Below are 26032 nucleotides of genomic sequence, written 5' to 3'. Positions count from 1 at the left end.
GTAATAGATTAGAATAGTTTAATTATAGATGCACAATTAAGTTATTAATTGATATTGTTTGTTGAATACACGCTGTATGTGGTTTTGTGTAAGAGGGAGGCCTTAAAAAAGTTTAAGGTGAGGATTTGTAACACACAGACAGAAGCTACTTGAAAAATCACTCAATATGCCAGTGAGTACAAATGATAGAGTAGCTCTAATATTAGCAAACATAATCAGACCTTAATTAAACAAAAGGAAAATGATCACAGATGAAATACAAATGGATGTAAAAATTTTAATTCAAAACCACGATATTAGCTTTAACATATAATTCTACCTACACACTAGTGAGGAGATAGAAAAAAAAGAAAGGGGGCTAGGTAGGCAGTCAGGGCAGGGACCACGTGGAGGTAGGGGGAAGTAAGTCAGACATAGAGGCAAACAAAGAACCCAGAACTAGCTGGGCAGGAACACGGCTGGGCGGGGAGAATCTGACACTTGACCTGGCCAGGCAGGAACAAAGATGTTACCTAGGACTTTTAAGGGCAGTCCTCAATCAGGTTCTCCCACAGTCAGGAACTTGAACTTTGGTATAATTGGATATTGACAGAATTCCTTAAAGGGACCAATAAGAAGGTAGCAGAGTATAGGAATATCCCTAGGCAAAGAGCTTAAGCAGTAACACTTTTTGGACTTTTTTTTGCAGCAGAAAGTCCGTCTATCTTCCTTAAGCTTTGTTTTCCTCCCAATAAATTTTCTTTCTCACCATTTTGTCCCTGAATCCATTCCTGGGTTTTATGAGACAAAGAGCTCAGACCCCACCACCACATTTTGGGTTTCATTAGCACAACTGGAAGGACAGCATCCTATATCCTTCCAGTGCCTCACGTAATGCAGATGCCTGAATGGGTTTAAGGCATATGCACATTACAGGATACTGAATTCTGTCTTGTATGCTGAAGCAGTATGACCTTGAGACTTCATTTGCTTGTCTTTGTGGGTATGACTTGGATATGAAGAAAAAGATAAGAGTTTACATCTGTTTCTGACTGGAACTTTCCCCCCTGGATTTAACACAATATCTATCAATCACATGCCAAAAGCACTTTATAAGGTGACTAAAGACAAGAAACTAGTTTCTGAATTATTTAGTCCCTGTCACTCTGTACCTGACAGCATCACTATATTCCCCCACGTTGTATAATTTGCGTGTGTAGAAGTTACTTTGTCCTCAGATGTTAAGAGACAGAGATGATAGGCCACAAAGAATGCATGCTTCCCACACAATTGTGTTAGGAATTTGAGAAGAACAGAAGGACGTGTTCTTTTGTCATTCCTTGGGAATGACAACTTGGCTGTGTTTCACCGTCTTTGTCATGCTATTCAATCTCACCTTAGAGCTTCAATACTTTTCACCAAGTGTATATTTGACAAAAAGGGTGGCCCGGCTGCCATCGCCTGTGATCAGTTTCTACTAAACTTTCCACAAAGAGCAGCTTGTGCAGCGAGCACCCCTCTGAGACAATGGAGTGGCAGCCTGCAGTGGCTCAGTCTGACTCCGAGCATCCCTGCTATGACTGGGCTCCCACCAAGCTGTCCGGCTCCACAGGGAGCTCCAAAGCATGGGGCTTGGCTTCTCTGAACACTCTCCTCAGGTAGGAAATCTCCAGCCTAGAAACCCATATCCTATGAGGGTCATGGGTTCGATTCCAGGTCAGGGTCATGCACCTCACTTGTAGGTTTGACTCCCGACCTAAGTTGGGTGCTTGTGGGAGGCAACCAATTGATGTCTATCTCTCACATCGATGTTTCTCTCTCTTCCTCTCCTTCCCCCTCCATCCTTCCCGCTCTCTCTAAAATACAATGGAAAACAAACAAACAAAAATAAAGTAAAAAGAAAAGAAAGCTCTGTTGCTTTTACATCAATAAATACCATGGATTTCATACAACTCAACAATCCTAAGTTTGATATTAGAATATTAATTTATAACCCAAATGCCTTTTAATATCTCTGTCCTTGTTAAAAAACATGTATTTACAGATGAGTTAACATATTAATCTTATCAACACTAATGTAGATCTAAATATTTCTAGGTACTAAGAATGTATATGGGCACCATCCTTTTTCCCATCAATCTTCCCAATAAAGTTCAGCAATCAGACAGCGATAGGTTCTAAAACTGACTTTTTACATTGTATTTACAGATGAGTTAACATATTAATCTTATCAACACTAATGTAGATCTAAATATTTCTAGGTACTAAGAATGTATATGGGCACCATCCTTTTTCCCATCAATCTTCCCAATAAAGTTCAGCAATCAGACAGCGATAGGTTCTAAAACTGACTTTTTACATTGTTGAGGACATATTTTAACCTTTTATAAGCTGTCTGAGGTTGTGTTACCACCAACCACAGACTCCTTTTCCGCTTTGGCATGGTTTATAGGCAATAATGAGCCATAAAATTCCACAATTCATCAAAATAATAAAAACTAAACCATGTAGAGAAAGCCCAAATTCTCTGTTAGAAAAGTTGGCCACATCCTTCCCACATTCGCAGATCCGGCCCGTTAGTCTTTCCTGGTTCTCTTAGAGAAGAGTCTCCTAATAAGAAACATTTGGAAACATTACCGACAAGCTATGAAAGCAGAGAAAAATACTTTAATTCTGTCTTCTTTCTCTTAAACAGTAGTAATTCGTCTTTATTCTATGGTAGTAGGAGGTAGAGTTATTAAATTTGTTGTTGGCAGCTATCCACTTATCCACCTATACTAGGTGGGCCAGAGGGGTAAACGAGTAAGAAACAGAGCTGGGATTTATTTAATTAGTTAGTTAGTTATACTAGAAAATATGTGCTAGAGTGAAACCCGGCGGTATGTCCTTCACTTTTGAAGTGGTTATGAAGTTAGATGCACTACTATCTGCAGAAACAGAAACCAGGAACTCTCAACAGCACGCCAAACAAACAAACAAAAGGACTTGTTTTAGCCTTTGGTCATTTTCAGCTTGCAGTCTTGCTCCAAGTAGCAGACACAGGACATGTTTTGCAATGTTAACATTTTAAACTCACCCTTTCAAAGCAGATTAAGGATTTACACACGGTAAAATGATTTTAGCACTTGGAAAATTCTTTGGTTTGACATTTCTTTAACACTGAACATATTGGTGAACAAAATGAAAATTAAAGCTTTGTATAATTCAGTAAATGACAGAAACACCAAATTAGCACTTGGATATTTTTAATTAAGTAAAATGTGATTTTCTTAATTAGATAAAACTACTATTTCAGCAAAACTTTGCTCCTAATGTTTGCGATGATTTTTTTCAATATAATTTCTTATTCAGTTTTCACTTTCCAATTTTTGCAATGCACCATTTTACCAAACAAATACCCTTGTAAAGCTTTACTTTACAGTGTACGAAAGAGTACCATAAGAATATGCAAATACACATAGCAGAGTAAAAATGTGTGTATCTCTCTCTGTTAGTATTTCTCTTAAGAGGATGGAGAGGTGGTAATTTAATGAAACTAGTAAAGCAATATCAGATCCTATTTGCGCATCTAGAAATGTGTGTAGTATTTCATAGTAAATACCTATATTGTTAAGTATAACAATACATGAGACTTTCAGAATAAAACTACTGGTTCCCAGTAAGTGTTTGTAGAATTGTATTTCAAAATATTATTTCACAATGTGTATGGGCCCAGGGCTTCATCTAAGAATGCGACACACTCGCACACTCAGTGCTTTGGTACATGTGCTTCATGGCACACAGTGGTTTATGACTGCCAAACCTCGTGGACCTTGTAGTCTGCAAGGCTGGTGATTCATATGGTGATTTAGGTAGATGGAATAGAGATTTAGGTCTTGCAAACTTTCTGAGTTACCTGAGTGCCTCAGGAGATGGGAAGCAAATAACCAGGATTCACCTTTCTTTTTTCTTCTTTTTTTTTTCTAGCTAATTCCAAACTGTGATACTATAATTATATGACACTTTAGTTTATCATAAAAGGTTGGACCAAAGTTTTGCTGTCTTTGACCAAATGCCATTTATAATATGATTTTTAACACAAAATAGTCTCAATTTGATCTTTAATATAAATTATAGAGATTATAACAGAATCAAGTTTGAGTCTTCACTATATTACCATTTGCAAAGGTCCTTGTAAAGTTGCCAATGGAAATCTATAACTCATCTATATGCTTCTTCTGAACACTGTTTTAGAACTAGAATGTTAGAAATTGTAAGGGATTTAAGAGTAATGAGTAACAATATTTCAAATAAGAAAAGGTAAATTCTACTGAACCTAGGATTTATCACCTACACTAGAAGACATTTAATCAACATGAGGAAGCACACATTTTATAAACAAATTAACAACTTTTTAATCCCCCCAAATCTTGTAATAAACATTAGAATGAACACTAATGAAGTAACTGTAAAAAAAATCTTACTATTCTTAATCAGGTATTTGCAATTTTTCAATTTCTACTAATAGCTTCAAGTAAAAATTAATTAAAAGCCATTGTTCGATGATGTTAATTTTTTCAAAGTTGTATTTTCTCTCTTATAGATACAATTTATAATTACTCACAGTAGCATGTCTTTTAAATTATGAAAAATTTTAATATGACTTGGCAAATAAATAGGTGAACTGAAAACTAGTGATTTACTGCCATTAAACAAAATGGAGCTTGTTAGAATATCATCTTTCATGAATTACAGGCATACTTTTGAAATTTATTCTGTTCTAAGCAGGTAGTGTACTTATATTTTTCTCAATTTGGGAAAATTAAACGTGGATCGTGCCTAAAATCAGAGATTATTTAATATTCAATATGTTCTACCTTTAAATCCTCTAAGATATTTAATTACTCTACAGGATTTACTTTTTTCAATATATGGATATTATTCTTATTAGATCATATGTATTAACTGTATGTACTTGAATAAATCAAATCAGCATAATGAATTATTAATTTTTTAAAATATAAAACTATGAAATAATAATTTCCATTTATGGGGAAATAAAAATCTGACATGGTTAAGCAGGTATATGCATTTTTCTAATTGCAATTGGTATCTAGATCTTTTTTAAGGCAATTTAACTTGTGTGAAAGTGACAGTGGCATGATGCTATCAGAGCTTGCTATGATCTACAAATGGAAGAGAAAAAAGAAATTTGATCAAGGTCACACCAGAATTAACCCTCTTTGTAAAAGAGTGCCAGGGGATGTTTACTATCCACACAGCAAACAAGACCTTGGTTTCACGTTGTCACCTGAAACACCCTCACATACCCCACTCTATAATTAATTTACTTCAGAACGGATAGAGGGTAAGACAGGTGGGATTTGAAAGGAAGTTTACATTCTTCAATTGTATACTTAGGAGAACTCAGTACATTGCAATTTATATTCATGTATGAGCCATAGTTCTTAACCTAATAAAAGATTTTTAAATGTAATTCACTTTTATTCTCCTATTTTATGACAATGTGTAGTGTTGGAGGATGGCCTCAGCTCAAATCAGTGCCTATCTTCCCACAGAAACTGGGATATCTTCTTTGATGAGGATGTTTCAAAGAGACTGTTTCCAGATCTTTGAAAAAATATTCCTGGGTTGCGAAACTGGCGAAAGGCTTAACTTTTGAAAAGATTTACCTACATTTCAAAGAGACTGGGAAAGAAATTATAAGTTGTCTAAAGTATATGCTCTAAAAGAAAAGAGAGTAGGGAGAAATCACTTCCTTTATTTTCAAAAGGAAATATTAAGCCTCCTATTTCTAATTACTATTTGCTCTTTTAGATGTCTTCCCCCCCCCCCACCCCCATTCATTAGTGGTTTTTATGTTTATTTATTGGGGTATAAATCACATTTTACACAAATACCAGTCTTTCAATTTTTGTAGATTTTGAGAAAGTCTTTATTTCAGGCAATAAGTTCTATAGATTTGCTACCTTTTCAAGGATCGTTTTGACTACCCAGTCCCTTTTTATTTTCCTATTAATTTTTTAATATAACTATAAATTTTTTCAAATAATGCCAGCTGAGATTTTGACTTGAGTTTCATTGAAACTATAGATTTAAAAAGTAATCTATACCCTAACATTAAGCCATCCAATCATAAAGGTGACATATTTTCCATTTATTTGTATTCTCTGATTTCTCTCAACAATGTTTCTTAGTCTTTAGTGTACCACATACTGTTATACATTACTTTATAATTTCTGAGGTCAAAATAAATTATATACTTATAAAATTTTCCATTTGCATGTTGCTATTAGATAAAAGCACAATCTATTATTTTGTAGCCCTTGTAATTTTCAACCTCACCTAATTAATTTATTATTCATAATAATTTCTTATGAATCCCTACATACAAAATTAATCATCTGAAAATAAAGTTATACCCTTCCTCTCCAATTCTTGTAACTTTCTTTTGAAGCTCTTGCTTCATTGCTAGTAAGGACTCCAATCACCAAGTTAAATAAACATTAACAGTGTCTAAGGAGCTCAGTTGGTTAGAACCTCCTCCCCATGCACCAAGGTGGTGGGTTCCATTCCCCAGGGCACATGCAGGAAGCAGCAACCAATGAATGAATGCCTGAGTGGACAGAACAACAAATCCATTTCTCTCTCTCTCTCTCTCTCTCTCTCTCTGTCTTCCTCTCTCTTTCAAATCAATTAAAAAAAAATAAGTGGGTGAGGTAGGCAAGGCACCTGAGTTGCAAAATTGAAGGAAGCACTCACTGCTCTCAAGTACAGACTCTTATTTACAAAATGCTCACAGTTAGTATTTTCCCTAAAGAGGGAACATAAAAGGGAGGAGCCAGTTAACCTAGTTGTGAGAAGATCATTTTTAGCTTAGTCCCCTATACGATAAGTGCAGCCATTCCTACAAGTGAATTTTAATTCTTCCAGTTGTAATAAAAAAATTATTTAAAAATCTTTAGTAATAAAATAATTATTACATTTATCAGTTTGTATCAGGTTTAAATAAAACCATAGCTATGTCAAATTTTCTGAGGAGGCTCTCATCATTTGACCTACATTTTTAAAAAATTTTTTTATTGATTAAGTTATTACATATGTGTCCTTATCCCCACATTACCCCCCATCCCCCCCACTCATGCCCTCACCCCCCCTGTTGTCTGTGTCCATTGGTTAGGACTATATGCTAGCATATAAGTCCTTTGGTTGATCTCTCCCCCTTACCCCTACACTCCCCTACCTACATTTTTTTATGGTAATAGTACATAAGACTGTTAGGGTCATGATATTTTCCTACATTTAATGCATAGCTCACATTTGCATCTCCTAGAATTAGAAGAGAACTTAAGAATCATCTAAAAATAAAATATATACTAGATAAATGAAAAAATACTACCACTTACTGACCTATTCTAAGCACTATAACTGTTGTGATACTTTACATATTTTTTGCTACATATGTATATATGTATATGCATATATAAATATATTATACATAATTTAGTCTTTCCCATAAAATGCAAATTAGGCATTTACAAGTGAGAAAACTGAAGATTAGAAAACAAAATCACTCAACTACAACTTTACTGTGAATTATTGGTGGAGATACTCCTTGAGAGCAAACATTTTTATATTTAATTTTTTTGTATTTTGTTCATTGATGTATCCTAAAACCTGGAAGAGTGCCTCACAAATAATCAGAACTCAATTAACATTTGTTAAATAGATAAAATAATTTTTATGCTTGGTTAAGTTTCATTTCCATTGCTCTCTCTGTTAGTAGTGGTAAATATTTAATAACATATTATATGTAAAAGTAATTTTCATATTTTTCAATTTTATTTGAGATACATCTGTTTCCTTGTAGTCCTACATACAAGGCATTAGGGAAGATTCAGGACTATCCTTTAGCCTTGACTACAAATTATAAGGGCATTTTGGGACTGTGATCATTTCTGCTTACTAGTATATTAAAGATAAGGTCAAATGCTCAAGTCATACAGTTTGAACCATAAGAAAATAAATATTGCCTTAACCAGTTTGGCTCAGTGGATAGAGCATCAGCCTGCAGACTGAAGGTTCCCAGGTTCGATTCCAGTCAAGGGCATGTACCTTGGTTGTGGGCATATCCCCACTAGGAGGTGTGCAGGAGGCAGCTGATCAATGTTTCTCTCTCATCAATGTTTCTAACTCTCTATCCCTCTCCCATCCTCTCTGCAAAAAATCAATAAAAAAATTTTAAAAAAGAAAATAAATGTTCCCCAATAGGTTAGAATGCTGTTAAGGGATGAGCCTACTCTTAATGGAGGCCATGAGCATACTAGAACATCTGCCCACAAACAACAGATTATAGAGAAGACTTCAGATCCAAAAAGAGAAAACTAACCAAAATTAAGCTAGTTCCTGAGAATACGAGAGAGAGAGAGAGAGAGAGAGAGAGAGAGAGAGAGACTTTAGTATACAAAAAAAATAATAAACCTAAAGAGAGTTTAGAAAAAAGGGCCATATTCTGAGGAGCCAAAATTAAACAAATGAGCAGTGGTTCACAAACCTGGCTCAACCTGACTGAGGCAGTAGCCACATTTTCCTGAGTGAAGTTATTGATAGCACTGAATGCTTTAAGTCAAGAAAAATCTTGCAACTGAGAGAAGACTGAATTTAAAGAATTGGAACTTCTTGGTTTTATTAAAAATAAGTAGGCATTATCAGAAATAATTTTAATTAAGATGGCTATTCATAGAGTATGTTTTATGTCTAGCCTGGGGAAGTCCAAATTGTTCCTAGGACTCAAGTTAGTCTTTCAGCTCTACTGGAATACATGGCACATAAAATTCCAGCTCTCAGAGCCACAGCCTTGTATGGGAGACAGACATTAACAACAACAATGCCATAATTATGGCTGTATTACATAAGGCTTATAAGTGTGTAACAAAGACCCACGACCTACAACTGGGGCTTTTGGGATCCTTCCCGAGAAAATAGACTTTAAGTTAATGTTGAAGCCAGATGACCAGATTTCCTAGGGTATACAGGGTGAAAACAGAAAAACGCAAGGTGGAACCCTGAGGAAATTGAGGACATCATTTCCCCCAGAAAACAAAGAAGGAACAGACAAGTAGAGAATATGGAAGTCAAGGGAAGAACTATTTTCTAGAAATTCTCCTCCTGTGAGTTGTCCACTAGAGCAGTGTTTCTCAACATGACACTGGGGTGGTGGGGGGAGGACAGTGATTTTACCTGCTAGGGGCAAAATCTGGAAACATTTTTGGTTGTCACAGCTAGGGAGGGTGCTACTGGCATCTTCTGGGAAGAGGCCAGGGATGCTGCCAAACATCCTACAACACAAAGGAAAGCCTTCCACAATGGATAATTATCCACTCTAGATGGCAATGATGCTAAGGATGAGAAATTCAAAGACGATATAGTAGCCATAGGTGGAATGAGGTAGAGAAAGTCTCAGGGAAACCATGAGCATTGTCCCAGCACAACTAAGAGTGACAGATGACAAGAGGTTTTGGTAAGGGAATGAGAGTTGCCATTGATGACAGCAATTATAGAGCCTTACTGCCAATAGGAGCTGAGAATCAATGCCTCAGGTTATCTCTGGGGAGGAATATTTACACAACTGTTAAGAAATGTAGGCAACTTGAGCTGTATTTGGAAATGAAATGCAAGGATCAGCTTGTTGGTCTTAATACCCGCAATTTGTCTTTTTCTCCTTTCCTTGTTGACTTTCTAGGAAATGGTAGGAATCATTGAATTTATTCATTTACCCTTAATTTGGCTTATCAAGTTTTAAAAATTACAAAGAAATGACCTTGAAACCCTAGGACAAAAACTTTAACTAGTCTCCGGAATGATAAATTATTTACAACAATGTTCATTTATGTTATTTATTTAGTAAATACTCACTGAGCCCATCCTATGTACTAGGCGTTCTAGGTGAAGAGGCTTCAACAATCTGGAATAGTGACAGTGCCTTCTTCTGAAGAATAAACTTCAAGTGGAAAAAGAGACACAAGAAAAAAGTAAATTAATAAGTATGATATCATCAGACAGTGACAAGTTCTAAGAAACTAAGAGGTGGTGTAGAGGCAGTCCTGATCACCTTACACACAAACACACACACACACACACACAAACACACACACACACACACACACACATTTTCAATATAGGCCCGGGAAAGGAGTCCCCAGCAGGCAACCGGTAGGCCCCGATTGGCCCTGATCGGTAGCCAGGCCTAGGGACACTACCCGTGCATGCATTTTGTGCACAGGGCCTCTAATTTTCAATATAGTGCAAGGATTAGTTCATATTTCCATGTGAATATTTAATAAATAGCTAAAATTTAGCCTGCCAAAACTTTGATTTTCTTGCCCAAATATGTTTCTCTTCAGGCCTTCACACATCAGTAATTTTAATAAATGACCTATCATTCACCAACTCTTAAACTCTGAAATTGGACGTTTTATGATTTTTTAATGTTCCTTCTCCTTTGATATACAGGGTGTCCCCCCAAAATGTATGCAGACTTTAACAGCTGATAGTTCAATTAAAAAAATAAAATATATTTTAATAAACACTGCCTTTATAATTATTCAAAGTGTGTGTATACATTTTTCTGGGACACCCTAAATATTTTCTTTTTTATCTTGATGCAGCACTCAGTTGAAACTCCTCTAAAAATTATAAGATCAATGAATTGAAAAGTTTTCTGAAGTACTGGAGTGTTGAGGTAAGAGCAACTGAGTTCCCGGGGCAGGAAAATAGGATGATATATTCAGTTTGGGGATGAAGCTATTAGTAATGTAAAGATCTAGGTTACTCTCATGGGAGTAGTTAGGAATCACACAACATGTTGGATGGATCATACTTGTGATGTTGAAGTTATCAGGAATGATCCCAGAAGTGGTGGAAGGGAGTCCAGTTAACTCAATACATGAGGAAAAACAACTGGTTGATTTTGTACCTAAAAGTAATGCATAAAAGTAGCAAATTGTACAATCTATGGTCACAAACTTAAAAATACATAGAAGTTGGAGAATGGAAATGTTTAAGAAATATATGTTAACTCATATTTAACATTTCAGATTATTGTTCAATTTGTCAGTATTGATGCAAAATAAAACTCTCATTTGTGTAGTGCATTTTAAATGGGTACTTTTAATACATATTGACAGGAAAATTCTGAGATACATCACTGTTAGCTGATTAGTTAGAAGTTTTTTAAAAGAAAATATTTCAAATTTTTGGTAAAAATATTACTTTTGAGTTCATACTGCTGCACAAGGCTATAGAAGTCTACAGTATAAGTGGTTTTATCATTATTAGAGCAAATAAATTGATACCTCACTGAGTTTTGAACTATCCAGAATTGTTCTGTAAATTTATCTCTAAGGCGAAATAATGTGGCACCATAATTATTGAGTTTAGATGAGGGAAAGGCAACAAGGACACTCTTGAATAAATGAAATGTCAAAGCAGGGTTGAAGGCAATAGTCATGCCTAGCATAGAGGAAATCCTTAATGACACTTTTTTACAGAGTTCAAAAAATCATTGCAATTCCCTTTAACTGACACGAAGAAGAGTAATCTGTCAGCTAGAACACTTAAGGCTAGCCAACTAAATTGGTTTGTGGCATCCTGAAGGAAACCAAATCTAATCTAATCAATAATACTGACACACCTAAGAGCTGTGCGCAAGCGCAATTTTAAAAGCAAGGAATAATATAAATTTTAAAATGTAAAATAAGCTTTCCTTTTTAAGCTCCTGACAATAAGCAAAATTTAAAGTAATATTTATGTATTTTAATGTTCTCTTCAATTATATCATCTAAATTATTTTGTTGTTGGTCCCATTTGAGGGATAAATGATTTATGTAATACTTATACAGTTTTATATAATTAAAGTGTAAATATAACATAGTTAGATAAGTAATATATTTTATATAACATATATGTAATATATGTAGTAATCACATATGATTATATGTTTAATATTTTATTTTCATAGGTAATGCAAACAAATATTATTTATATAACAAAACACTATAAATATAATTATAGTACCTGTATAATATATATTCTTTTCCCTCTATATATTCTGTCTCTTTCTCTGTATATATATTCTGAAGACACACAAATGCACACACATATATACATACTAGAGGCCCGGTGCATGAAATCCGTGCACTGGGGGAGGGAGTCCCTCAGCCCAGCCTGTACCCTCTCACAGTCCAGGACTCCTCAGGGATGTCCACCTGCTGGCTTAGGCCTGCTCCCCATGGAGATCGGGCCTAAGCTGGCAGTTGGACATCCCTCACTCCTTAATGCCTGCCTGCTCGCTGCTCCTTACCGCTCGGCTTGCTGCTCCTTTCTTAGTACTGCTGCAGAAGTGGGAGAGGCTACTACCACTGCCGCTGTGCTTGTCAGCCATGAGCCCAGCTTCTGGCTGAGCAGTGCTCCCCCTGTGGGAGCGTCTGCCCCCTGGTGGTCAGTATGCATTACAGCAACCGGTCATTATGGTCATTCCGCTATAATGGTCACTGAGGCTTTTATTATATAGATACACATATGTGATATATAATTTTATCTTAATAAACAAGAATATTTCATATGGATTTCTCCTTTAGTTATATTTTAACATCAGTTTAAACATTGGCTGAGCATGAAAATCTTGCTATCTTTAACTGACTCAGATGTCTTGCAGCTTCCTTTATCTCAAATTTATAAATGTCTCTAATTGGGCTATTTGCCCAACATTTCCACATTTCAATATTATGATTGACCCTGAAGAATTTGTTCTGGGGTTCCACTGATACTAGTAATTATAGCTCCATTATGCCCTTTACTTAACTCAGGATATATTTAGACTTTGATCACTGTATTTATTGCACTTATTGATTGATAATTATAATGCATTACTTGCTGACTTTCTTGCCTCCCTCATTAATTGTCCTGCTATAGTCCAGAAATAAAGCTGCAAGACCCTAACATGCATTTTGCCAGAACTTATCACTCTATTTTTACATATTTGCTGTCTCCTTGCTCATTTCTACTATTAAATTCTCAGTTTACTATTGTTTGTAGCTTCCTGGCCCGACTCCGATGATTCTAAGGAGACTTCACCACTCTTAGGTCCTCCTCCTGCCTGCTTCTTAGCTGTGCTCTAATAATCATGCGATTTCCAGAGTGTTGTAAAAAGCCTAAAGGGACCTTGTCTTTAATTCCTCTAGAATTTAAGAATATACTTTGAGATTCCTTACTTTAGTTTTTAAAGTATAAACTGAAACCTTAAATATATTAAGGCTTGTGAATATTACTAGTTTTCTTTGAATCAAGGATATTAAAATATACTAAGTCCCTCTTAATTTAACAATCTAATTTGGGGAGGTAGTAGAATTTAAGACTTTGATCATTGTAGAAATATGTTTAAAATACATTTTTTTTTGGCAAGGAAACTGGAAAAGTAACACACTGAGTTTATTTAGTTGTTTTACTTCACCACTTAAACTACCTTAATTGATGGTCTGCTTCAAGATATAGCAGCTTATATTTATTTGTAAGGAAAAATATTAGTAACAATCTGTGTATTCACATCCTAGTGAGAGATTTCATCACACTATTCAGAATGATACATGGTTTAAAACTTATGAATTTTTTATTTCTGGAATTTTTTATTTCATATTTCAGACCTCAGTTGACCAACAGTAACTATGGAAAGAGAAATGGTAGATAAGGGGGGACTCCTATATTTCTCTCACTCTCTACACATATTTATGTAATTATTTATGTATTTGTTTGACTACAAGTTCCAACTTGGCCACTAGATTTTAGATCTTCATGTGCCCCAAACCTAGCATATGAAAGATTTCAATATATATTAATAATAAATGTATTTCATATATGTGAAAAGAAAAAGTAAAAAGTTGATAAAAATGAATAATAAACTACATACGTATCAAGGAAGAGATAGATGAAGAACTGAAGAAGAGTTATGTCCATAATAAGTATAGACAAAGGCAATTATAACTGTTACTTAGTAAAAATGTTTCCTTAACCAATATACATGGCTGTATTATTTTGTTAAAAAATATATTTTTTATTGATTTCAGAGAGGAAGGGAGAGGGAGAGAAAGATAGAAACATCAATGATGAGAGAGAATCATTGATCGGCTGCCTCCTGCACGCCCCACACTGGGGATCAAGCCTGCAACCTGGCCATGAGCCCTGACCAGGAATCGAACCGTGACCTTCCTGTTCATAGGTCAAGGCTCAACCACTGAGCTACACCGGCTAGGCTGCATTACTAATTTCTGTTTTATCTCATTACCTGATTTTAATTTTTTGTTAACTGTAGCTGATCATTCCAATGTTTAATCACACTGCCACCTAAGAAAGCAGTAGATGTTTCATTTTACTCAACATATGCTTTCTTTTTTTTTTTCTCACAGTTTTTCAAACGAGTTCTCAACAGCACCTTCTTAGCATGCATGTTGGCTTTTCACATTGCCAACCTTCTAAATGGAATTTTTAAATATGAAAAGATTTAGTTGATAGAAACTGAGTAAAGATAAATTTTACAGTAACAAAGACAGTGACTGAGTGATATTAATTTTGTTTCTTTTAAAAAATTTTAAATATATATTTTTATTGTTGATAGTATTACAGAGATCTCCCATTTTCTGCCCCTTTCCCCACCTCTCAGCCATCCTACTGCCCTATGTCCATGGACTATGCATATAAGTTCTTTGGTTTATCTCTTCTTTTGTTTCTTTTTAATAATTTTAATTTTTCTATTTTATCTATTTTTACATAAAAGTAATATAAGGATAAAATACCATTTTATAAATAGAAACAAGCAATTATTGTATGTAGAACAGAAAGTGGCTCACCTATAATGATATTTTTACAATTAAAAATAAAAACAGTAGTCTATAGTATTTTAAAATCATGATACATTAAATATGAAAATGTGCCTGGCTGAGATGCCTCAGTGGTTAAGCATTGACCTATGTACCAGGAGATCATGGTTCAATAGCTGGTCAGACACATGCCCAGGCTGCAGGCTCAATCCCCAGTGTGGGGCATGCAGGAGGCAGCTGATCAATGATTCTCTCTCATCATTGATGTTTCTATCTCTCTCTCTCTCCCTCTCCCTTCCTCTATGAAATTAATAAAACTAAATTTTAAAAACTGAAAATGTGAATTTCACACAATTTCTTCTATATTTTGTTTTAACCTTACTAGCAGAGTCAGAGAACAGCATGCAAATGGGTAGGGTCTTTTGAGTGCCCTTGAACTGATAGAAACAATGTGTAAATAATGTATAAAAATGTTCTTGATCATCTCCAGTTATATTACAAAGTATCACCCCCTGTCGGCTCCTCCCATTGCCTCACGGCTCCAAACAGCTAGGAGAATAAATCCCATCTCTCGTGATTCAATGCAGTCTGTTCATCCTTAGCCACTTGAAAGAACTACACATCATTTTTACACAAAACCATGGAGAATATTTGATTATTGAAAGGTGGGAAGAAAGAAGACAAAATTTAGAAAATAATTTATTATAAAATAAGTTATTTAAAAATCTGTTCACACACATACTGTTTCACAAATCTCAAGGGCTGTTTGCTTATTCATGTGTATTTTCAGAGTTTATTTAAAAGGTAGTAACAGCTACTTTTTACTGAGTGTGATCATCTATACCATGTTGAAAACGACTTGAGAATTTTGCCCTACTTTACTATGCTATTTCACGCCATCTAGAAAGATACATTTCATTTTTAAGATTCTCAGATTAATCTCTGGATTCACATGCTACCCTCCATTAGCTAATAATAGCTAACAAAACTAAAAGTTTAAAGAATTTAGAGTTGAAGTCTGGAAAATCAAATATTTCTACACAATAGTTGTTGGACAGCTTTAACCAAATATCAGTTGTAAAATTTGCATTAGAATGTAAGCTTGGAATGGAAGTCAACTGTTCCTACTCACAGACATCTTTGGCCATTTTGCAGTATCTCCCATTCTCTTTCCAGGTAACATATGCAGAGTCATATGACCGCATTTCTTCCATTAGCACTATAATGGAAGACTTTTTTTTTTTTTTTTTTAAAGTCTGCCTTAGCTAAAACAATTAGACATTTGATTTATTGGATGATTCTGACAATGGATTATTTATTATTACCCAATAAAAATAACCCAGTAAGTTTTTCAACATCAAGGAAAAATTTCAACCTTTGGTAATAAAGTTAGAAATTTAAGTTTGCTACCACTAAATTTTATTTTATTTTATTGTTTTTTGTTAATCCTCACCAGGGGGTATTTTTTTCCATTCCTTTTCAGAGAGAGTGGAAAAGAAGGAAAGAGGGGGAGAGAAACAGAGGAGAGAGAGAGAACCATCAATGTGAGAGAGATACATAGATTGGTTGCCGTACTCCAACTGTGGCTGGGATCAAACCTGCAACCCGGGAATGTGCCCTTGCTTGGGAATTGAACCCAAGATCCTCTGGGGGAGGAGGGAGCACCTATGCTCTAACTATTGAACAAAACTGGCCAGGGCTAGAATCACTACATTTTAGTTGCATTTTTAACTATAGATTTAATGTTGATTTTTATATTTTTATGTATTTTATTATATAAATTATATGACTCAAGGACATTTTAAAATTAAAAAAATAATTCATATAAAGCTTAATATTTGGAATATTTTTTTCCTGATTCAGCCCACTAGTATTTTTTACACACTTGCAATCATAGTGAAATACATTTTCTATTCTGCTGTGTTTGACTAACATAGGCCTTACGTATGTTGTGGTTGAAAGAATCTTCGCCTCATGAACTCAGTCTCCTGGTGTTGTATCTGTGAATATATTCCTATCTGACAAAGGGACTTTGCAAGTATAAGTGTGGTTATTAATCAGTTCAGTTTAAGATAAGGAGAGTATTCTGGATATCCTGGTGAACCCAAAGTAATAACTTAAGCTCTTAAAACCAGAAGACAAAGTTGGAGAGATTTGAAGTGAAACATTTAATGTGCTTAAAGATGAAGGCGAACACTTAGAAAGCGGGAGAGGGAAATAAAGTCTATCCCAAACCACTGTGCTAAGAAGATCCAGAGCCTCAGATGAGAACAGCAGCCCTGACAATGGGCTTAGCTTCCAAATATTAGAAAGAACATTTTTTTTAACCAAGCTGGAAGTCACAAATAAAGGAGCCAACCTCTGGTTTACGGCTTTCAAAATAAATATTGTTGTAAAACCAATAATTGAGCTAGTAATTACTGGAGAAAAGGAAGAGATTAAGAGGTGATCTGATGCTGTTACTTTGGGACACGTTGAATCTAATCTGTCTGCAGAACATACACATGGCATTCCCAATTCAGTTAGCAGTTTAAATGCAGATCTGGAGATTATGAACACTCTATGCAACTAGACATCATTACATATTTCATTACTGAAGACATAGGACAGGTAGATACTGGCAAAGAATAACAAATAATGATTTTTTAAAAAGCAGAAAGAGAGAATCTTGTGAAAAGTAAGGGGAAAGATGAATCAGTAGAAAAGAAAAAGGAAGAATAGTCTTAGATATTGGATTATAATTAGCATTTTCTGCAACAAACTATTTACATACATTTTGTTTTTATTTGTTTTTACCATACTACTTTGTAGATGTTATTACTATCTACCTTATGCTGAAAAAGAAGCCAGGCCTCAGGAAGGTTAAATAATTTGCACAAGGTTATCAAAACCCAGGTCAGCCGGGGTGCAAAGCCATTTATTTTCTCACAACACCAAGCTGCATCCAGGAGATAACTTCAGACCAAAACAACCTTTCAGATCATTTATGTAACAGCCTCTTGGGGATTCCAATGCAACTAGGCGTAAAAGAATTTATGAGTGACTTTCGTGCTGGTGGTTTCCTCCATTCAGTCTCTCAAGTCTATTAGGGAAATGGTTATCCTTCTTGCTTTCCTGGTTTTCCTAATCATCTAGAAAGTCCTTGCTCTATTTCCTCTTACTGTTTGTTATAAGACTTTTTCTGTTTCTCTCTCCAGGTAGTGCAGAAAGAAAAAGGATCTCCATTATGTTCTGTGTCTACTCGTCAGCAGAACAAATTCCCATGGCTCTCTATTTCTAATCAGAAGGAAGTAATTTTCCTTTCTCACCTGGCTGACTCCAACTTGGCTCTCAGAGCTGACTGCTCTCCAATCCTTCCCTCTAGGTACTCAGTTGCAATTTTCAGTTAGTGCTAAAGTTCACTCATTAAACACAGGGTGTCCCCCCAAAATGTATACACACTTTGAATAATTATTAATTCCAATGGGTTAGATCTGAAAAGAAAGAAACATCAACCGAGCCATCAGCTGTTAAGTTTGTATACATTTTGGGGGGACACCCTATGTTTCACTATTCACTGTCTAAATTACTTGTACCCATTGTACAACTCACTTAAGGTTGGACCACTCATTTAACCAAATTTCAGTAAAAAGTTAAACTAACAAATATATAAACAAGTTTTACGATTTAGAGATCTATCCTATATTTATTTGAGTAGATAATTAAATACCTTATAACATAATCATAAAAATTATCACTGCTACCAAGTATAGAGTATTTTCTATGTGCCAGTGTGCTAAATACTGCTTAATTTAGTTGGTTGTGTTTACACCATACATCCTTAGGTAGTGGGATTCAATGTATGCCAATATATGTGGGGTTCACATGTATCAATCTAGTTAACAAATCCTTGAGAGTTAGGCGTTATTATCACTTTACAAGTAAGAAAATGGAGTTCCTAGGTTATACAGCTTCTCAAGGGTAGAGCCAATTTTAAGTATGTTTAATTTTTTTCAAGTTCTAAAGACACATGAAATGCTCAAATGCAAGTGAATTTGATCTACCAAAAATATCCAATATACTTATATGTAGACTTGTTTCTCAACTAGAAAAATTCATGGTATGTTATAAATACAAAATACACATGAATGTGTGAAGTAATAGCAAGTCTCAATTCCCTAAAAAATGAAAACAAAGATAAAATACTTAGAAAGGAATTGCACTTTCATCTGAATGATTATGGCTCAAATCACATCTTCTACACTGTTATTTTATTAGTCCTCTAATTGTTTTGGCCCCGAATCTCAATCCATATATCACACTAAAACACAAGCTCTCTGTCCAAAGGAATGCTCAACTTACAAAGGCAGACATCAGAGAAGAAACTGAGTAGAGGCCACAACTCTGTAGCAAGCATCTGATACTAAAAATATGCCTTTGAATAGTTGCTAAAAGTCAGTGCCACAGATCACCTTGTCAGTGCTCTGACAGGAAAGCTGACGTTTAAAGGTGAGTTCCAACTGTTCCCTTAATTTATAGTGTAAGAATTGTGCAGCCGCCTGCCTGAAAGAAGCAACCATGCAGGGTTTATTGGTCCCCAAGCACTTTGTCACCCGTCTTGTTAGACCTCTTCTCCCAATCAGCATTTCCAATAGAAGGCGAGCTGTTTTATTCATCTAATTTTCTTTCCCAACCTTTGCAACAAATAATTTTACATAAATCGGAATGGGGAAAACAAGCAAACAAAAACCCTTACTAATTGAAAAGCCAATGTAACTGCTTGGCTAATGGACGAATTATTACTCTACAGCAAAATCTTGCCCTGTTAGGGTTTCAAAGACTTTCAACAGAAATAAGTTTTTGTAGGTCTTACATACCATTTCAATTGACTTAGCAACCATATTTTGAATGCTGTTAATAAAACAGATATCACAGGCCCGGACTATAACCTGATTCTCCTCCAATTGCATAGTATATTTCCTCTTGGTGCACCAGGGATGTTTTGCCAGTTAACTAGCTATGTCAACAAAGTCTAACAACACTCAGCTTAGCTAAGGTTCATATTTAAGCATTAGAAAATATGCTCAATTATATCTGCCAGGATCATTTGAGAAAATACAATCTAATTTTAAAACCTCATAGGCAAGTGCCTGGCATATATTAAGTGCTAAAAACAATGCTATTGTCTTTTGCTCTGCATCTTTATTTCTTTCATGCATTCATTGCTAAAGACAATAATATTCAGGTAGGAACTAATAGGACCTAAGCCATTCAGTCTCTTTCATTCATTTACTTATAAGTCCCAAATTGATTTGTTGTCACTTCACATTGTTATCTTTTTTACTCTCCAATAGTGATACAGCCTCCTATTCTTTCTCAGTTTTAAGAGTTTTCAAGTTAGGATCAATGATTTAGGGGCACATGAGGGAGGTAACCAATCAATGTGTCTCTCTCATATCGATGTTTCTCTCTATCTCTCCCCCTCCCTTCCTTCAGCCAGCCCAACCCCTGGTCAAACTCTCAAAAGAACTCCGGTCGAGGGGACAATTTGCATACTATGCTTTTATTATATAGGATACTAAGAAGTGGTCAACTGGAAGGCAGTGTTTAAAGATGATATGGTAGTCATGTAGCCAGGACAAACTACAAATTTAAATATCCTGTTATTCTTTCAAAAAAAAAAATCCCAAACTGGTTTGTAAAAATTAAAGGCAAGACTCATTGTATATATCAATATTTATGAAATTAATTTTATTTCACTAATTAGAGCCTCTTATTTCCACTGCAATCAATTTTAAGGCTTTTGCTGTAAAACACATCTATAACTGGGGAGTATTATATTAAGCAAATGGATTTGGCTCTGTGTTTAAAAAAATTAAAGTCATCACTTGTAAAGAGAAAGAAATTTTGTTTCATTCCAATGTTGCCCCTCCAGATAATAGAAATTTTAAAATATTTTTTTCCAATGGAGCATGCCTAGCTATGAAGTTTTCTTTCTCTTTAGGGCCACATCATTATCTGGGCTCCCTGTAGCTCTTCCATGATAGATGTGAGAAATATTTCAATCTCAATGTCATGTCTTCATAATTTTCCTCTGTAAAAAGAAAAGCTGATGTTGAGATGCTTTTTTCTTATGCTTGAGCTGTGTACCAGTGGCCACCCTCAAGCCCATGCCACGAGCAGGGAAGGATTCAGAGCACCTACTATGAGCAAGGCCCTTTCTGCCACCAGCAAAGCAGAGGTGGCTGTTTCCCCTTCGTATAATTTATCCCATTAGAGTTGTCATATAAATGGAAAATAGTTAAATGGAAAATATCTATTTTCTTCAGTGTTAAACATAACTCACAGCAGCATTTTTGGAATAAGATAATTTCATATTTTGTTTGTTACAGGTGCTTTTAATTATGTGTAATAATTTTAATATATTTGGGCAGAAAAAGGTTATAGGTATAATGTGTGGAAGTCATGTTCCTAGCAAATAAAGTAATAAAAGTTTTCTCTCAAGACAATATGACAGTTACATTTTTGGATGATGTTGCCAACTAATAAAAAAGGGATTAAAAAACCTCTCTGGTATTACATAGGTATTGAAAGACAGAGTGAAAATTCTTTAATTTATATTTCTATTTTTATCTTATTTGAAAAATACATATCAACTACAAAGAAAAGAGATAAGCTAAAAAAGTTCTATTGAAACATTAATTGTTCAGAGAATCCTAACTACTATTTTACTTACCTAGATTTTTTTTAAGGTTTTATTTTCACTGTTTTGAATTTTTCCCCTCAAAACTACCATATTTTGGACAACTATAAGTACACCAGAATAACTTGATTAGAAAGGTATAAATTAATTCTTTATATAAGTAAACTCTGATTTTACAATGAAACCTATTCCAATTTACTTTTTATAGGTTAATAAAGGTATAACTCATGCCCTCAAGCTCACCCCCTGTCGTCTGTGTCCACTGGTTATGCTTATATGCATGCATACAAGTCCTTTGGTTGAGGGCATGATTGGGGGTTGGGGGGGCAATGGGGAAATTAGGACACATATGTAATACCTAATCAATAAAAAAATCAATTAGGTATTACACATATGTAATACCTAATAAATAAAAAAAGTAATACCTAATCATGTTCCTCAACCTCAAAAAAAGGTATAACTGATATGCAATAAACTGTACATATTTAAAGTATGATTTGATAAGTTTTGACACATATACATGAAATCCTTAACAAAATGATGATAATGAACACTATCAACACCTCCCCAAATTTCCTCATACCTTTGTGTTTTCTCCCCATATCGCTGCTTCATGTCAAACATTTTTTACCTATTTTCTGTAACTATAAATTAGTTTTCATTTTCTAGAATTTTAATTTTTTAATAGACACTCTTCTTTTGTCTGGTTTTTTAAAAATTCATGTTAATTATTTTGAGATCATCCTTGTTGCTGCATGTATAGATAGTTTGTGTGTGTTTTTTATCTTAGACATTGTATTTTTCACCTCTAGAAGATTGATTTTGTTTTGTTATTTTTGAAAATATATATTTTTGTTGATTTCAGAGAGGAAGGGAGAGGGAGAGAAAGATGGAAACATCAATGATGAGGGTTACTGATCTGCTGCCTCCTGTGTGCCCCACATTGGGGGTCAAGCCAGCAACCTGGGCATGAGCCCTGGCTGGGAATTGAACCTGCAACCTCTTGGCTCCTGGGTCAACGCTCAACTGCTGAGCCACACCAGCCAGGCTGTTTTGTTATTTTAAAATATATTTTACATTTCTATTTAAGTGCTCCATTTCCTACCTTTTAAAAAGTTATAACTATGTCGCCTTCCTTTATAGTATTTTTCATCTGTGTAATTTCTCAGCTATTTTGAATTCACTGATCTTTCTGCTTAATATGTTTCATATTTCTGCCTCCCACATATAACTTTTGATTGGATGCCAAACACTGAAAATTTTGCCTCTTTGAGGTGGCACATAATTTTGTATCCTATAAATATTCTTGAGTTTGTTCTAGGGCAAAGCTAACCTGCTTGGAAACAGTTTGATGCTTTGTAGTATAGCTTTTAGGCTTTGCTTATCGAAACTTTTAGACCAGGGCTATTCTGACTCCCAACAGAGGCACTGTCGTTAAGAACTCTCTACGTGAAACCTTGTGGATTATTAAGATTTTCCGCTTCAGCTGCTGGGGGCGTGAACTTTTCCTGGCTCTGTTGACCCTTGGAATTCGCTCTGTTACTTTCAATTCTTTTCTGGCCGCCAGGGTTTTCTTAGGCTCCTTTGTTGAACAGTAGTCAGCTGAAAACTGGAGAGGGACCCTCTGCTCTTTTCAAGAACTTTCTCCCCATGCTTCTCTCTTCCCTTTAGTACTGTCCTCTGTAGGTTATGTCCTCCTGACCTCTCTAGATCCTAAGGTCCCCTTCTCAACTCAGGGGAGTGACAAACGTGGCCTGGGTTCTCACTTCCTGCCTACCAGCCTCATAACTATCCAGGCAGTAACCTTGGGCAATCACAGTGCTCAACTCATCTGTTTCTCCTCTCTCAGGGATCACTCTTCTGCCTTGTCTGAAATCTAATGAATGAGAACAACTGTTTGATATATTTTGTGTTATTTTTAGTTGTTTTAGATGGAAGGATATATCCAATTCCTATTATTTGACCTAGCCTGAAAGAAGTCCCCAATTTAAATTTTAAAGTTTCTTTTTCTTTTCATTGAACCTAAAAATAGGCTACAATATAAATCGCACAATACTTGAGTTACACAAATCTTGTGACATTTTAGAGATCATTTACAGAGTTGCTAATTTTTTGCTTCAAATCATTTTGTAAACTCTAATGCATTACATGAAAACTTGACATAAAACTTTAGAGTTTGATTCCATTTGATTGATATGTATTCAAAAACATTATAATAACTAATGATAGTACCAAAGAAAATTACAGTCAAAATTTGATATTCTTGAATATATGGAATGCTTAAACATTCTATAGAGGCAAAACTTTTAAAATAAATTAAATATTTTTCCCATGATAGCTATGACAAAGTGGGGGGGGGGGGGGAATCTCACTTTTGGGGATTTGTGTAATTTCTCAGCTATTTTTAATTCACAATTTGAATAGATATATGAGCATCATGGAGGTAAATATTTAATAAACGAGTTGCAGTTATTAGTTATAATGACTACAAGATTTACACCTTGGGCCTATGTACATTAAGCATAATATTCTTTACAGTTCAATTAAATCATTCTCTCTCTGTTGCTTTTAATTTATTTTCATAATATGCCCTAATTTGTTTCCTTTGACCATGCAGAGGTCATATTTTGGGCCTTGTTGAAAGTTTACAATATGACACTGTCACAGATAAGAACTAGCAGGCCAGTTGTGTGGTGACACATCAACTGAACATCAACAGTCTGTTGACCCTAATAAAGGAGAACAAATGAAACAAAAGATTATCACACAGGGCATCAGAACCAAGTTATAATGGACATCATATGATTAGTGGTGACCGTGGGAAATACTAAAACAAGGAAAAATTCACAAAATGACTGATGACAGATATCAACAGATGTTTGCTTCTAGCAAAATGAAAATGAGACTAAGAAGCAGAATTTCTTTCACTCTGACCATGTATCAGCTACCACATTTACCTATTAGCTAAAACAGCAAGAAATCACTTATCTTAAAACATGATATTTAAAGAAAATGAAATACTAGAATTTTTAATATGAAATGATAACCATATGGAAATAATTTATGTGATTTAGGATTTTTATAATAGGATAAATAATAAAAATATTTATTTAATCATCAGAAACCTCTAATGAACATAATTATAGATTAATAGGATAGGTTGTCTTAATTGAGTTTAGCATTCAATATTTAGTATTTTTAATAATTCTGGTAGGCAGCTAGACTAATAAGATATTGACTCTGGCATCAAACTATATTGTTTCAAATTCTGCCTCCAACACTTTTAGGTGTGTGAACTTGAGCAAATTATTTAACCATTCTATGGCTGAATTCCTTTGTGTTTAAGGGGAATCAACTATACTACCTTTGAGAACTATTATGTGGATGCAATTAGTTAATACAAACAAAGCTCTTAAAGAAATGCCTGGCATATTAGGATATTTATTGCTTAAATAAAGCAATAAAAATTGTAGCTGGATAAAAAACTTCTCTTAAAAAATAAGTCCTGTGATGGTAAGAAAACCAGAATGTAGGTTAGCTTATATAATTTTTAAACACACACACACAAATCCAAATGGTAATTTTAGATGTAGATAAATAAAAATGCTTACATAGATTTCTAATACTACATAACATTCTAAATTAATTCACAATTAGAGGTCACCATTATCGGTACTAGATGACAAAATGGTGAAGGGTATGCTGATCTTTTATCCTCCCCTTTCTTTCCATTCACTTGAGAAAAATAATTTCAGAAAAGAATTGAATAAATATATTTTATTTTTATTTATTCAATCATATACTATCAAAATTTTAAAAAATGATCTTAATAGTTAAGTGGGAAAAGTTACAATTGTTTCATGACTTATGAAAATATTTGTGAATACATCAAATAGCCTCATTGTTAGTGGTCCCCTAGTCAATGACTAGGAAAATGAACAAAAATAGTAGAACATATATATTTAGTACACTTTAGGGAAAGACATGAGTAACACTGAGAATTAAAGTTTTTTTATGTCTCTGTAAAAAATATTATGAGCAGTTTGAACAATGCCCACCTCTTCATTGTGTAACCTGCAACACGAAGCTAGGCAAATTGTCTCAATTCTAAGTTTGGATCAAATCCCAACATTTTATTTTTGTTTGCATTTTTAATGTCACAAAATATTTCTAAGAGTTCTTCTAAGGTATAATTTTCAACTGTGTCCCTTCCTCTGGGACATCTATATCCTTTTATTTACAACCACTTTCCTTATTAGGTCTAATAACTTCTACATTTTAATTGTTAAAGTATCTCCGTGTTTTAGAAACCATTAAGATGCCTATTTTCTGGGTGAGGAAACTGAGGTACAGAGACATTAAGAAACATCCTAATGTTACAGTTAGCTTCAAACTCCAGCAGTTTAACCCTAAAAAGCAGGGCTCTGCCTGGCCACACTTCAAATAATACAGGAGATTAAAATGTTGATACCTGGGCCCAGCCCCAGACCAATAAACCTAG

Source organism: Myotis yumanensis, unplaced genomic scaffold (assembly GCF_028538775.1).
Source record: "Myotis yumanensis isolate MYYU_CA2020_CCGP unplaced genomic scaffold, mMyoYum1.0.hap1 SCAF_7, whole genome shotgun sequence".
Lineage (NCBI taxonomy): Eukaryota > Metazoa > Chordata > Mammalia > Chiroptera > Vespertilionidae > Myotis > Myotis yumanensis.
This window is presented reverse-complemented; position numbering follows the sequence as displayed.